The sequence below is a fragment of the Hippocampus zosterae genome, chromosome 14, assembly GCF_025434085.1.
Source record: "Hippocampus zosterae strain Florida chromosome 14, ASM2543408v3, whole genome shotgun sequence".
Classification (NCBI taxonomy): Eukaryota; Metazoa; Chordata; class Actinopteri; order Syngnathiformes; family Syngnathidae; genus Hippocampus; species Hippocampus zosterae.
In genome coordinates, this window is record NC_067464.1 from 6155814 (window position 1) to 6173185 (window position 17372).

A 17372-nucleotide genomic window follows, 5' to 3' on the forward strand; every position below is an offset into this window, starting at 1 on the left:
AGAGTGTTCAATCAGCCTGCAATGCATATTTTTGGAATGTGGGAGGAAACCGGAGCACCCGGAGAAAACCCACGCAGGCCCGGGGAGAACATGCAAACTCCACACAGGGAGGCCGGAGCTGGAATCGAACCCGGTACCTCTGCACTGTGAAGCCGACGTGCTAACCACTGGACTACCGGGCCGACCTGTTCAGGATAAGCGCTGTTGAAAATTTCTTGACCTTATTCTCAAGCAAAACATTTTTTTCTTGTAATATGGCATAATTTTGACGTCATAATGATTCCACAAGTGAAAGACACTCAGTTAGCCATTAACACCCTAGCTAAAAAAATATTGGGCTGAACAGAATGTGATGGAGGATCTCCAGTCAGGTTTTGAGATGTGTAACACATAGTCAGCCCTGTTCTGAAAATTTAATTACATTCTCCTGGCTAATGACACTGGAAACCGTCTTGGTCTTGTTTTGGGGGACCTGACAGCATGGACCACAGTATTTTGTGGTCTCGCTTCCAGCAACGGGTAGGCATTAGTGGTTGCCCTCTAAAGTGGTTTAGATCAGAGTTCTTCAAGCAGGACTTTTGTGTTAGCCTCGGATGCTTTGAGTCCCATTCTGCCCCACTGTCGTGTGGCGTTCCACAGGGTTCAATTTAGGGGGCCTTGCTATTTTCGTAGTATTTGCTGCCCCTGGGTTCCAATTTAAGAAAGCATGGTATTTCCTTTCATTGCTATGTGCAAGACAGTCAATTCTATGTTCTGCTGAGTGAAAAGGATGCTTTCTCCTTCAGGGCACTTTTGTCCTGTCTGAGGGAAATCAAATGATGGCACAAAACATCTTGAAAAGCAGAAATGGTGTGACTGTCTGATTTCTACTTTATGCACAGCTGAGGTTGTTTTTAAAGTGCTCCATCAATAAAGTTGAGTTGCAAGCTCCGTGCCTGTTTGTTTAGGCAACTGTAGAACTTTAACACCATTTTTTTGGTTAAATTTCTAATAAGCAACAGTCTTTACCTACAGTTACTGTATTTTGTGGATCTAGCTGACCATCATGGAACAAAACATACAATATAGCACTTGACGGAGTGCAGTTTGTCTCAGGACAGGCGTGTTATTACTTTTCTTAGTCCCCCCAAAAAACGTTGGTTCTGAAATATTGACTTTCTGGGGGGTGGGGGGGGGCAATGTGATCATGGGGAAGAAAAAAAAATTAACGATGTCATGGCATTGCCTCAGAGCACTTAGATTGCTTTGATATCATCGTTATTGGTTTTGAAACGCACGTCATTTCTCTGTGAAGAGCTTCGCTTACGTTCACTGGAACCACTGCAGTTTAATTGCAACCATGTGCCTGCGCTACGAGCATGCAGCCATCAATAATAAGCCTCGTAACCGGGAGACGGCGCAGATACAAATCATATTTGGACAAGAGAAGTGACGCTACATGACATTTAGTTAAAATTTGAGTATTTCCTAGCTGGGGCCACATGCAAAAGTTTACCCAGAAACAAGTGGAGAGGAAATCGGGTCGGAGGGGAGTCATTTCCCATCATGTCCAAGTTATTGATGACCCTCAGCATTACTGGGAAGCCGCGTTCTGTTTAAAGTCTTGATTCCACATTCATTACTAGGGTACTTGGTGTAATTCTTCCCTGTTTTACAGCATCCGCCTGCTTTAAAACTGCTAGTCCAAGCGTTCGGAGGCAGCAGATTTTTGTTTCTGTACATTTCGACAAGCTATGTCAGAAAAGTTCCAGGGCCAGTGGCCTGAAAGGGTTCTTGTGGGATCCTTCACGGTCCCCAGGTTGAGTCCAAGGGTCCATTTTGAAAACATGGATGGCAGAGGTTCCCACAAGAACCCTTTTGTGAGACCAGTCTAGGAAGTTTATGACAACTTGTCCCCCCCACCCCCCCCAAAAATATATATTATTACAATTTTTGGGAAAAAAAGTCATTTTTCTGCATGGATTTAAGAAACTGCACATGTAAATGAAACGAAAAAAAAGGTTCACGATACATTCTTTTTGACCCTCACCACAACTAAGTGACTTTCTATTGAAGTACCCTCAAAAGTACACGTTCACTTCCATCCACTGGCTTTTTCTCCATTGGAAGCCATGGCAGCCACTTTCTCTAAGCGCTTTAGGCTAATTAATTTATGGCACTGCACTGTGACATCCTTTCAGCAATTACAATGCGGTCAAGTCGCTCGTCTTAACTCAATTCATTCCGTTTTTTTTTTCGGGGACACTTAGACGCTAGTTGAGGCCTCTGTGGAGAACCACAAAGTCACCAGTGCTAATAATGCAACATAACTTCTCTTGCCAGTAGCCGTTTATCACATTAGTGCTTGTAATCATGTTTATCCCCAAAATATTATTGACGAAAAATAATTGTCTTTGTTCATTTGTCATTGCAAACAACAAAAAGTGACGGGGAGCACTATTAAATGCGCATTACAATAGCTTTGTGTTCAACAAACAAGCCAGATTTCAAGTTGGGCAGAAAATAAATTTGAGAGTAAATTGAGACGAGAGCATCAAGCGAGTGGTCTTTTTTTCCCCCCTCGCTTGTTGTGCAGAGCGCCGTCCGCAGACTTTGCGGTAATTAAAGCTGGATGGAGCCCTATCGAGTAAAGCTCCTTATGTTTAATGCACTCGGCCACGGATGAGGGGGACGGTGGCGTCGGGGGGTTGGGGGAGGGGGGGGGTCGACATGGAATGCAGCCTTTGTACATGTAATACTCCATGTATATCAATATATCCATACTCTTTCCTTCCCTCGTGTCCACATGGGAGAGGGATGTAAAGTGTTTATAGGGATGTGGAGAGGAGGTTGTCACGCTCTAGCATTCACAGACGTTAAAAAGCATTTGATCATGTGTGTGTGTGTATGTGTGATATCCGAGAGGGGTTTGGTTCATGGCAGAAAGACCGTTGTGTAAAACGCTCTGTGTTGTACAGATCAGCTACAGTAAGTGGAGCGAGCAACCACGGCACTAAAACAGAAATGTAAACACGTACGCTCGCTCGCTCGCACACACACAGACAGACAGTCCGCGGGTAAACAAGCCGGGGGTGAGACTGATGTGTCAAATGCAAGGATGACATGCAAAACCAGGCCCCTTACTATGTTCATTCATTCATCTTCCGAACCACTTTATCCTCACAAGGGTCGCGGGGGGTGCTGGAGCCCATCGCCAGGGATGCTTGTTCTCAAAATGTGATTATTAGTATTTTTTTTTTTACTGCATAACACAAGCTAGAGTGAACTTGAAGTGATTTTGTTGGTTTTTATTTGTTTGTTTTTGCTGAGACTTCTTTGATGACAACAATAATAATAATAATAATTAAATGATGTGAAAGACATCATTTGGGCCCGGTAGGCCAGTGGTTAGCACGTTGGCTTCACAGTGCAGAGGTACCGGGTTCGATTCCAGCTCCGGCCTCCCTGTGTGGAGTTTGCATGTTCTCCCCGGGTCTGCGTGGGTTTTCTCCGGGTGCTGCGGTTTCCTCCCACATTCCAAAAACATGCGTGGCAGGCTGATTGAACACTCTAAATTGTCCCTAGGTGTGAGTGTGAGCGTGAATGGTTGTTTGTCTATGTGTGCCCTGCGATTGGCTGGCAAACGATTCAGGGTGTCCCCCGCCTACCGCCCGAAGACAGCTGGGATCGGCTCCAGCACCCCCCGCGACCCTAGTGAGGATCAAGCGGTACGGAAGATGAATGAATGAATGAATGAATGTGAAAGACAATTGTAAATAGCACTGCGATTTATCCATTTTGTGTTTATATTGCACTTAATTGAACGGTGTTTGTTGTTTTTTTTTCTTCTTTCTTCTTTCTACCTACATTCTTGCTTCTAGAGGCTGTAAATTTCCCCAGTGTGGGACAAATAAAGGATCTTATCTTATGCTAACCTTCGCTCACTTTTTGGGTGGAATATTTGACATTCCTTCTCCAATGCGTTTGACCCATGAGCTCAGTTGAGGGGGTGTTAGTCTACCCAAGAGATCAATAACACCCCATCTGGTCAATTCATTCGAGACGGGCAGTGATTAATTACGCTTTCCTGGCCGTCGGAAGGCAGGAATGAAGAGTTAAAAAGAGCGGTGGGTAAAAAGAAGGCCACTGGCCTGTGGTGGCGAATCGTGACGGAAAGCTGACGCGTCCGTGAAAGCGGGTTGGCTGACCGTGGCTTGACAGGGTCGCCATTAGCAAGCCCTTACACTAAACGTGTGTGTGTGTTGCTCTCCATGGAGAAAGACAAGTACACATTAACACACTTGTAGTTCATAATTTAAGTTCATAATCAAACTTGAGATCCGACTGCCATATGACTCAATTCGACTCGCGTTGCAAAAAGCAGCAAATAGTGAGCAATTCATCAGTAACGGGGCTTGAAGCTGTCGAATTTTACTGTCCAACCAAAAAAACAAAAATAAAAAGAATTTTAAACAAATACGACTTGGGAAAGTCCGCTACGTTTAACTCATGTAAAATGCCATTGACGTGCTAATAGTTAGCATTAATAGTTGTGGTTTTAAACGCAATGCATATTTTAACACAATCAGTGGAGCAACACAGGTAGACGTTAGTTGACCAATGTAATATCACAATACTCACAGGAAAGTCTTCTATATCCTCGATGAAAAACATTACAGCATCTTGCTGGGTTACTTACGGGAATAAAAGAAGACGCACAACGTTTTTTTCTTTCGTGTATGCATGAATGTATTACGTAGTACGATACTGCATCCCTGTGTTCAATGTGGGCAAACCAGATGGAGAAATCAATTTTTACTTCCTGTTGAATTACACCGCTCCAAAAAAATGTTTAAATTTTTTTTTTTAAATCACGGATGAAAGTTAAGCTTTTTATGTTTTTGCAATCAGCATCATAAGTACAATGTTCATCCATACAACACGCCAATATTTAAATACAGCTTTGCTGTTCCTACGACAGTTGAATGAAAAACAAAGCGTCTCACTGGTGTACACCCGAATACCTCATCGTTCATCTTCGATTTTCTTGGACGTCAACATGGTCACGCGCCTTCACGACACATGCTGGTTTTATGCTAGCACAAAGGTGCACGCGTCAGCGCTCAGACATTAGCATAAAGCTGAAGGGATCCAAATTACGGGCCCTTTCAAAGCCTCGCCAGTCAAATTGGGGAGAAATTACGAGGTGGCTGTCGCAGAGGGCTGACGCCTGCATAATTGCGGCGTGCGGCATCGCTTGGCACACCGAAGAAGAGGAGGAGGAAGAGGCGGCGGCGGCGTTGCGTCTCCGCTGATTGCTGCTATTTAGCTCCTTCATCGTGATTGCGCTCACGCCGCTCGGGTGACAGGTAGCTGTTAATCCTTCGTCGGGCCTCGTTTGTCTTTCCCCCGAGGCGGCCACATCTTGTCAACTCGGCGCAAAGTCAAAGTGCTTCATTTGGGCTGCGACAATTGGCGATGAGCCTCTAAACGAGGATGTGGCAGCATTTGCCAGCTAAAATTGCACACCGGTCTGAAGGAAAATACAAATACTTGGTTAATCCTTCCGCACTAGTGCATATTCCAGGTCAATTTTGACCCGCGCCAAGATTATCTTCATAATCATTGTCGAAAGCAAAACAATATATGAATAGCCTGGGGAAAATGTATTTTTGCCGGCACCAATGTGAAGCCTGTGTCAAGGCACCCAGCCATCTCTACATGATTTCCGTTCCTTATATTGAATATGAATAATCATTGTTATGCAGTTGTAGTCTTTCACTGTTTCAAGATTTCCCCCCCGTGATTTTTCAAAGACCAACCCGCGCACGTTTCCGTGGGAACTTGTGCGAATGTGGTGGGGACACAAACGGCGCTCTGGACTGTTTCAAGTGCCTCTTAAACACTCTTACCACCGTCCCAGTGAAAGCGCACGCATTGATGGAATTTACAGTTTCACGCTTTCAGGATTTCCTCCATTGAACAAAAATTAGTACATCTAAACTTCCAGTCGATAATGTCCATTTTGGAAGAAACGCTGGAAGTGCCCCAGGTATTGACATACAAATCGTAAAAAGTCCATTTTCACTTTTAAAGAAACCCTAACTTTATCCCGAATCCTTAACCTAACTCCCCCAACCCACCTTGACAACAGAAATGTTCATCTCTTTTCTTATATTTGTCCGTTGCATTTTTTTTTTCAGTCTCCAACAAAACGAAGGAAACTATTTGGGTAACAATTTGCTACGAACTGAGTGCCAGGTTTCTGTGACAGCCATAACTTGAAGATGCGATCCATCTCAACAGGATAAAGACGCCACTATTTCCTTTCATTGATTCGTCCCAACCGGGGTGGGGGCGGGGGAGGGCACAAATAGGACGATTTGCGCTAGTGTGGATGGAGGGCAGCCTCACACGATGGCAGCACAAAGAGATAGGATGGATTTGTAAGTGCTGGCAGAATGCTTTCAATAAAAAGGCACGAGGCTCTTCATGAATGGACTATTGTGGAGCCGTGAATTGAGGCTTTTTCGCTTTCTGCCTTTTGCCGACAATGAAATCCCCCGCACTGTCCCCCTCTAAAACTCTGTCTACCTTTTCCCTTTGGAAAAACAAAACCAGACTGTCGTCAAGAGGAATGGAAGCAATATCGCTACTTCCAACGTTAACTTTTGGAATGTACACCAAAACATGTTTGAGCTTATTGAAAATTTAGAGCACAATATTTACCAAATGTTTATGCAAACTAAATGTGATCCATTAACCGGCTGGAGAGCGTGGGAAAATGTTATAATACACATTTTTTTCCAATCAAGCCAATAAAGACAGTCAGGGGCGTGTTGGCCATTGGTATGTTTAGGAGAGGTCCCGTATGGCCAGATTGGCTGCTTCATATGAAACGTCTCAAAACTTGATGTGCAAGAAAAGAAAAGTAGAATTTTTGAAAATCAGCATTTAAAAATACATTTAGGGATACACAAACCCATCTCAGATGAAAATTGGCCATTGACCTATGGAATCAACAATGAAAAGAAGAGCTAGAGACATGCATGAAGGCTTAAAAGTCTTGAAAAGTCAGAGTCTGACACATTTGTCTGAATAAAAAAAAAAATGGTGAAAAACTATTGCACCCACCAAAAAAAGACCCTTAGTCTGGAGTAAATAAATGCCACAGGGCAGATAACACAAATTAGAAATACAGAAACAGATTTACAGAAAGGACTATTCCAATAAGTACATTTAGAAAAATCTGGAAAGTTAGAAAATAACAATTACAAACAAAAAACAAAAAAAATAAGAAATCTGAAAAAAAACAAACTGCTTCCTTTTTCTAAACATTTTTCTGAAAAATGTGTCGGGAAAAATCACAGCAAGTTCTTAAGAAAAATTCTGAAAAATCTAGATGGCTGGATAGAAGAAAAGGGCCCCTAGTACACTACCCTGAGGAACATCACAATCATGACATCAGACACAATTAATTTAGATAGCTCAATCGAGAGATGAGAAGAAGTCAGGTGGATACAGTATGTGTCAATTATTGTAATCAGCCCGAGTTGCGTCGACCCTGGAAATATTGTCCTTGGTCTCACCTCCACACCAACCCAAGTTCAACATTTGCCGAGTTGATAAGCAGTGATGGAGTACGCGGCGTGGCACCTCGCCAAACCAGCGTGTTTATTTATAGCCGTCAATATTTAATTGAGTTTACTCTAATCTTCCGTCAGTGCTCGCACACGAGTCTCCGCTCGCCACTTCAAGTAGAAAAATTAATTGGAGCGCAGATACTGTAAGGAGGCTCGTCTTAATTGTTCGGGGAGAGCAGGTAGCGGCTCGAGTGTGGGCATGTGCACGCTGACACACACATACGCAGGATTATTTCGCAAACTGCTGCGACCCTGTTCATTCTTTTAAGTAATATTTGTTAACCTTCCACTGAGATAGTTAACGATCTGCGGTGTCTCCAAATACGTTCAAATGTACTTGAACGTACAAATGTACCGATTATTTTACGTAAATGTGAATCACCCAAAAAAAGTGTTCACCAGTGGGTGAACACTTATATAATCTTGTATAATCTTTACTTTATTCTTGGTTTTTTACATTGTGCACAACTCTCATTTATTGTGCAAATGTCAAATTTGTGACATATTTTGATGCATTTTTATGCTTTAGAAAACATTTACGTCTGAATTTTGAGGGGCTCGGAACAAATTAGGGCATTTACATGGAAAACGCGTCTATACTTGCAAACTTTTCTCAGAACCAATTAATTTCGTAAGTAGAGGTACCACAGTTATTGCAAATATGGCCGAACGTATTTGCAAGTACCTTCGAATATTTTCGGTAGCCATAAATATTTGCTCGACGTTGGCTATTTTGTACTATTGTTTCTGCAATCAATGACTTTGAAGCGTTTTACAAAGTTAATCATGGTTCACCTTTTTCACGTGTTGAAAATCAAGTTTCTGGGGGGATCAGACTGTATAGCCGCAAAGTCTCTCCCGATAGAAAGTATACAACAATAAAGCGGGTTTGGATGTGAAGGAGCTTTGTGTTCCCGTTGTCAACCCGCAAGCCTCGCAGACAACACACTTTATGTTTTTGGCGTGTCGCTTTAAGGCGGATGACAATCCATTAAGGCGACAAGAGTGGAGGTTGCGAGCGGGAGGAAAGGAGATTGGGTTTACAATCAGAGATGTTGTGCATCCTGGAGGGTTTTTTTTCTTCTTTTTTTTTTTTTTAATTAGAATTTTATTAAGAGTCTTTATATAGTCTCCTCTAAGCCGCCACGATCAGCATTATCCCTGTCCAAACAACACACTGTCAATCTGAGCCTCACACGGAAAGCATGATGCCAGCAAAGGGAGGGAAAAGTGCACAAATGATTGGATTTAGATTAGCGGGGCTCTTTTTTAATGGCGTTGAAGTAATACCACAACGCAGCCTAAAGTCGCCCGAGGCTTATACATCCATTCCGTGTGTGTCGGTGTGTGTGTGTGTCTGTGTGTGTGTGTGTGTAGGCACACGCGTGCGAGTAAGAGAAAGAGCTCTATCGCTTAGGTTCTTTGTCTTCTTAGTTATTAAAATATATACTGGACTACATTATTATTAAAATTGTCATTATGGCATTGTCTTGTATTATTATCACAATTATTTGGATGATTTGATTTATTTGAGATTTTTTTTTATCACCCAAGTGATGGCACTTTACAAAAAAAATAATTCTTTTTTTCCTGTATTTTTTCCGACATTTTCTGAAGTTATATGAAAAGACTAGCTGGTTCGCCGCCCTCCGGGCGGCTCATCAGCTAGTTCCTGCGGAAGGCTGGTAAGGTGGGCCTTCGGCCCACAAAAGTGTTGTTGCTTGGTTCAACTTTTTGTTCATCTTCATTGCTTATCGCGAAAATAAAGAGATGTTAAGCTCTACTAAATAACTAACAATTTCATTGCAATGCTTGTGGGTAGACAACATTTTTTCGCTAAGATGCCCGCGCGACGTTTTGAAGGTACGTTTTGAAAAGGGACAGACGGAAGGACAGACCGCGTGCGGGACGACGCGCAATACATATATAGATTTGTATCGATGTTTAGGTTTTATTTCCCCCCAATATATAAATAAATAAATATATATATATAATTTGCAAACATTCTGTGAGTGCTAAAATGTTATTACGATTACTGCATCTCTTTACAATTTTCATAATCATTTTGTATTTTATTATACTTAAATATATATTATATAATATAATTATATAATATATATTATTATATAATTAACAATATAATAATAATATAATATATTTATTATTATTCATTTCATTCATTCATTCATCTTCCGTACCGCTTGATCCTCACTAGGGTCGCGGGGGGTGCTGGAGCCTATCCCAGCTGTCTCCGGGCAGTAGGCAGGGGACACCCTGAATCGGTTGCCAGCCAATCGCAGGGCACACAGACGAACAACCATCCACGCTCACACTCACACCTAGGGACAATTTAGAGTGTTCAATCAGCCTGCCACGCATGTTTTTGGAATGTGGGAGGAAACCGGAGCACCCGGAGAAAACCCACGCAGGCCCGGGGAGAACATGCAAACTCCACACAGGGAGGCCGGAGCTGGAATCGAACCCGGTACCTCTGCACTGTGAAGCCAACGTGCTAACCACTGGACTACCGGGCCGCTATTTATTATTATATTATAATATAATAATAAATATTCATATATGCAATTTTTTTTTACCACTCTGGTGTTTTGAAAGGTACATACTGTCCACCACCACCTTGCAACGTGACACATACAAAGAAAAAATATTTTTACCCATTACCTTTTGTTTTCAGGCCATATATTCAAAAATAAAAATAAAATTTTCTGATTGTCATACTGCTACGACTCGGTCTTTTATCTTTTGAGTCATCGTTTTCCATGCCTAGCTTCCTTTGCATTTTGAAAGGCACTTGGGATTAAAATGATCAACATTCCAGTACTTTTGTCTGTTTTCCGTCTTCTTTTAGAGCTGTGATGAAGCCTGCTTGTCATTAGGATTAAAATGCAGCTCATTTGTGAAAACGCCACACTTTGATTGCTCAGAGCAAAACAGCCCATTTGTATATTTGTTGCGAAACAATACGTTACAATGCTGTTCAAATAGAATTTATGATCCGACATGCACCCAGGGGACAATAAGAAACTTCCTTCATTTACCAGAAGGTCAATGAACAAGTACTTCGCATGCATTGCAAAGGTCACTTCAGTGCCCAATCCACTCTGGTCTCAGATAGGTCACCGCTACCCTTAAAGGGCATGCCACGTACATATGATATGAAAAGATTGCAGTTCAGGAACAAGTTGAGTACACCGAGTACTATTCAGTTCGCCGTGCTTGGTCAAATACGCCATCATGGACTATGGTTTTTAATCAGTTTTGTAATTCACTTAGCATTGGTTATGTATGCTAGCCAGACGGAAGAAAGGCCTTACCCTGTGAGGTATTATCCAATCACTGTCGTCCGCCATCCTTTCACTGTTGTAATGGCATCCGGGTCCAACGTCGAGCACTAGCGTGAAGGAGTTGAGACACAATAATGTCATACATAGACACAGACATAGTGCACGCGCGCATACGCGCACACACACACGCGCGCACACACACACACACACACACGCGCGCACACACACACACACACACACGACTGAGTACTCTTGTATGTCGACATGTGTTGCTGCACCATTTGTGTTTAGTCCATTGCTTAAAGGGTTACACCACTGAAACATACACGTGTTTGGCGTTAGCATTAAGCTAGGTTATGTATTTTATTTTTTTAAGACACATAGCTCTCTTTCTTTTGTTTGACAGTAAACTTGAGTGGCGAAGACCAAGTGGGTACGCAGGTGAATTGCGCCTTCCGCCACCTAGTGAAAAAGTCATCGTTCAGCCCGTCTCGATTTGTCACTCGTGTAGGGAGACGCGCGAAGACACGTTATTTGAGTCAAATAGTAAATCATTTTTGGCTTGATGAAGTGATTTCCCACAGCGCGGTGGTTGGGAATCACTGGAGCCGACAACAGAGTTGACGGGAGATGTTGGCGGTGGGGGTGGGGGTGGGGGAGTCGAAGAAGATAAGAGCTGACATGGTCAAGTCCTCTGTGGCCTCGCTTTCCTTGGTGGACACACACCAGCCGCTAGCAATTATCTCTGCTACCAAATACCCGTTCTTCTTCTACGGGAGCAAAAGGAAGAACGTTGGCCGCCATTAAATGGACAAACGATGAACACACAACACTGACTTATATACACGAGTTCTGTGAGTGGAGTTGAAAAAAAAAACGAGCTGGGTTCGGGTTAAAACCATAAAATCCTTATAGATGCTTGTAAACATTACAATTATGTCAATTTGGCAATATTCAACACAACATATTTGAAAATTGAGTTGGTCATATCTATGCATTTGCTTGGTAATTTTTTTAATCAGCCCAAATTGTGCGTACAAGCGCTTTGAGTTCCTGAGAGAGTAACTTTGAGCTTTGAAGCCTCTTATTCGTTGCTTTCTTTACAAAAGTCTGATCGTGCATCGCTTTTTTTGTCAAGAGTCACTGCTGCCTCCAAGGAACTTCTCAAGAACACTTCCTACTTGCCTTTGATAGCTGCAAATATCACAAGCGTGAAGTGGCAGGGGATTCACAACATGTTTTTTTTTTTACCTCACATTCACACCTATGGCACATTTTGGTTTCCTTTTCATTTACCCTCAGCTCCTGTTCTCCGATTGTCATTAAGATTAGTGGCCACAGTTTGGATCCGTTGACTTTCCACTATTTTCTTCAAAAAACTCCTTAGCCGGCGCGCTGCCTGTCAAACTGAGACGTGGCGACCTTTGCCGTTGATGACCCCCCCCTCCTCTTCTTTTGCCATTGCACTTGTGGCCGCAGCCTCCCCCCTGATGCAAGACATTAGGAAGTCTAATTGAAGCTGACAGCTGCGTCAATTGGAATGACGTCAGGCGAGTGAAGGGAGAGTGTGCAATAATTAAGAGCAGCATCGCGTTGCTCTGTTAGAGGGAGACATTTTTCCTGCGGTTTGTTTCGTCACTAGGTTTTATAGACAACTACTCAAGATTTCGATCACGATTTTCACACTCAGATTGTCACTTAACATATCTAAAGAAATGCCATTTTTATCTGATTAATTCCTATCATTTTTGCCTCCTTTTTAAAAAAAATTGTGATTATATAATGGCCCCTCTTGAAAGAAAAAAAAAAACAACCTCCACCAGTCGCTAGTGATGAAAGGCTCCATTGAAATAAAGGTCGATTGATTGAGATGGTCGCCCCGCAGGAAAGAAGTCCCCATCAATAAAAGTGCGATGCAAATGGCGGAGGCGCACAAAGACAGAAAGAAACAGCTGCACTGTGATGAATGCCCTGCATTCATTCCACAGGAAGCTGGTTCATCTGTCACGACTGATGCAACCCTCACACACACACACACACACACAGCTGGGCTTGTCGACAAATGCTCCTTTGATGCGTCTTGCTGGGGGGCCAAAGCTGCCGTCAACATCACATCCTTTCGACTTCCCGTTTTCTCAATAGTCCCCTCAATTCATGCGGCTGCGAGTCCCCTCCCCCCCCCCACATCTCCAGTCTGGTCTCCTTGATGTTTCCTCAACTCTCTGTCGAATGGAAACCCTACGCCAATTCGTCCCAAGTTGAAGGCCTCCTCCATCTGCAGTTAAGTGGGTGCCTTGATTAGGTGCCCCTGCTCGTCCATAGTTGATGATTCATCATGTGAAATTACTTTTTTTTGGTTTGATGAGGCGTTTTGTGTAGACTTACTTGATCGTCCTTGATGACTTCTTAACGAGTAGACAAACACTCCTGAAAAAAATTCTGACTCCGAAATCTTCACTGTAAGGGTGGGTAGAATGACTTGGTGTCTCAATACTTTTGTCCGTGTGACGGATGACTGCTTTCGCCTACATACATACACACACACACACACACACACACACACACATATACACATATACATATATATATATATATATATATATATATACATATACATATACATATACATATATATATATATATACATATATACTGTATATATACACATACATACGCATATACATACAGTATATACATATATATAGAGCTTTCTCTATTTTTATTTGCATATACAGTATTTTACTACTCTCTAAACTCCATATGAGAGCTTGTTTGCGATCATCATCAAAGTGTCTTTTTTTGACCCTGAGCAGTTTGAGAAATGGCCAACAATTCTCCAAATAAGAGGTAAAATGCCCTGACTGAAGGCCACCCCCCCACCCCGCGTTAAATAAAAAAAAAAAAATGCATTCAATGAAAAGCATGCATCTCCCAAATTTCTATTTTTAGCAAGCGCAGTCGTCTTTTTTGGGGGGCTCTTGTCTACATTGAAAATGAAAATCTAGCTTTACTAGCTAGCGGTCAGATGACCTCCTCTTGCTAACTTTCGGGAATCGTAAACTCCAACGTTTGATTTCAGCAAATCAAATGACTTACCTTGAAGGCCACACTGTGAGCATAACGTTACCAAAAAAGGTGTTCAAAAAACAAACCAACAAAGAAGCAAACAGTCCAGTTCAGCAGCCAGATGAAAGTCACACGATTCTTTATTGCACACATTTTTGTTTCCCTTTTTACCTTTTTTTTTGGCACGAGCAACAAAAGTGTCATGACATGGTTTATTTACCTCAAAATTCTCAGTCTAGCCCCTCTATTGTCAAAACAACACAATAAAATATTCAACTTCACATAATCCTCCCCCCATCCCACAAAAAAAAAAAAAAAATCACACAGATTTTAGTGCACCACTATACGGTTAACAGTAAATATAATACTGTGGTTTAATAATGAATTCTTTAAATGCATAACAGTTGAAAAAAATTAGAAAAAAATCCAGTGGGGCAATTTCTTTCCACAATTTGGTTGTATTTTTTTGTTTTTTTTTTTGTCGAGTGCGACCAACCTGCCGTTGAACTCACTGAAGGAATGTTTGTTAGCTAGAGACAAGGCAAGATGGACAGATGGGAAATGTTAGTAGGTCAAAAAGACACTCAATGCCCTGAGACGCGTCTTTTTTTCGCAAAGAGACGGCGGCGGTGGGGGCGGTATGACATTGGCCGAGGATGACATACCCTGGTCCAATCAGAGGCACAAACCGATCACTTCCTTGTGCGTTATCCCCCTCAAAAAAAATAAAAAAATAAAATAAACGTGTCAGAAAAAAAGGCACTCTTGTAACAGTTTAACGGTAAGGCAACATTTGGTGCTTTGGAGGACAATTTGATGCCTGAACGTATGCATTGAATTTTGACTGGACCCGACACTCCTCTTAACGAAATGTTTTATGTATTTCTTCAAGTAGTGGCATTTATTTGTGGAAGGCATCTATTTGTAGAAATTACAGATGCTACGATTAATCGAGGAATCTGCAACTAATGGTTGCAGATTAATCGTTAACCCTTTTGGGGACGACGGTTACGACAGTGGACGGCATAAGTTATGATGTTACAGGGTGTATGAAAAAAAAAACATTAAAAATGGATGTGCAGTCACTATTTGAGGAAATACGGCACCTAAAAAAACTGCAGATTTGTTAATAATTCACTTAATTTCCTATGAAGATGCTAACGCTGATGTCACACACACCTAATCCCTGTTGTGTGCTTAAGGAGGACAAACTCAGCAATCACATTTTTTTTCCTCTTTTCCTTTGTCGTGAGGATTTAACCCAAAACGAAAAATGAGGTAACAATGTGTAGGCGTCCCTGGCAATGATAATAAGGATTAATAATGAAGTTAATATATTCCCGTGTGTGTGTGTCGTGACAATACATCGAGTGGGGGGGATGAGAAAAAAAAGGATTCAAAAGCCAGGGATGACGCAGCAGTAGACTGACGTGCTGGCAGTGTTTGAGACGAGAAAGAAAGAAACAACAACAAACAAAATAAGTTCCAATGAACAATAAATACAAGATAGCTGGAATCCTTTATGGGCTTTTAAAATGGAAGGGGGAAGAAAATGGTCGTTTTGATCCCAAAGTACTCCATATACTGCTTTCTTCGGTTTTTTTTTTACATGATGCAATGCTCTCATTTATTGTGCAATAATCGAATTGTAACATGTATTTGTTTCATACTTTGATGCATTCTTATGCTTTAGGAAACATTTATATCTGCATTTTTGGGGTGCTGGGGGTGGTTGGAACGAATTAGGGCATTTACATGGAAAAGGCGTCCCTACTTACAAACTTTTTTCATTAAGAAATTTCTTCCAGAAGCAATTGATTTCGTAAGTAGAGGTAGCACTGTAATTCAAGAGACTCCCGACCTCTACTCTTGCTTTAAGCATTACGGAGGGAGGCTCCCGAAAGGTATTCGCTCTTCTCTCAAGAATGTGAGTGATGCAAAGTGTTGACCAGAGAGGAAACAGCTGCAATACCAGCAGAACCAAACTCCCTTTTTTAATACTTTCACCGTCGATGACAAATTGATCTGCTCTGGGAAACAAATTCTTCTGCGATGACCGTTTCGGGTTGGGGGAGTTTGAAGCCGAGAAGAAGAGCTCGTCACCGTCTTGCTAATTCCCAGGATTGCGTGACACAGAAGGATAAAACAAAACAAACACAAAAAAAAAAAACGAGAGGAGTGGTCTCGAGTTGAGACGCAGCAGCGGTGTAGTTGGCGAGGGCAAAGGTATGAAGAGTGTCAGCAGATATCACGTTTTCAGCACAGAGGTGAGAAATGCGTGAGCAGGAGTGAGGGACGCGTACCAACTCGTGCACTTTCCAGTTAGGTGGCGGCGTTGTCTCGCTGAGTGGAACCTGTTCTCATGGCAATTTAGTAGGACTTTGTACGACAAGTCTCACTCTTGAGGAACAATTGTTCAAACGTGACAAAAGGGCGATTTTACCGTTGTTTCATTTTGGGGGCGGGACGGGGTCACTTACCACTTCACTATCAATGAGGATGACTGTCAGTATTTGGCGAGGAGCATTTTGGTGTCGATTGTAACAAATGTATCTGTTACTGTACATGCACCGTATTTTCCGCACTAAGCATTCGATTTTCTCAAAAGTCGGCAGTGCGCCCTCTAATCCGATGCGCCTTATATATGGATCAATATTCTGATCTCTTGGACGAGGTATTTAAAATGTTCTGTCAGGTGTTTTGTTACAGCTGCAGCGGTTATGAAAACTCTGTGAGCTGTATTGTATTCCCTTTAGCGTAGCTCCATCTAGTGGATGCATAACGCAACTGCAGCCGCTATTGTGGCTTCCATCCTGTGCGCCCTATATAAAAATAACAATTTCAAAATCGGCCATTCATTTAAGGTGCGCTTTGTAATGCGAAGTGCCTTATAACACGGAAAATACGGTATTTTCCCCAGGGCTATGTATTCTTGCCTTTTTTTTTTTGCTCCAAATTCGAAAATAGGTCGAAAATAGTCCCGATCGTAACAAAATGCTAACATTCTGGACGATTCCCTACATAAAAATGCATGAGAACACGTTAGAGTATATGTATGTGTGTGTGTGTGTGTGTGTTTGCGCACACATGTGTGCAGCGTCCACGAGTCACCATTAATTCTGTTAGTCCGTGAACCAGACCGGGTCAATACATTCATGAGACTGGTTAAAAACACAAGACAAAAATAGCGCGTTAGTAAAATTCTTACTAAGAATGTTTTATTAAAGTAAATGCCAAGAGGTTAATAAAGAGAGAAAAAAAAATCAAAATAACAGCATACACCATGTAAAACTAAATAGCAAGCATGTAAAAATACTTATGACAAGAGAAACTAAAAGTAGCTCATGAGTTAAACAAGCTGGGCATGAAAACAAAATATAAC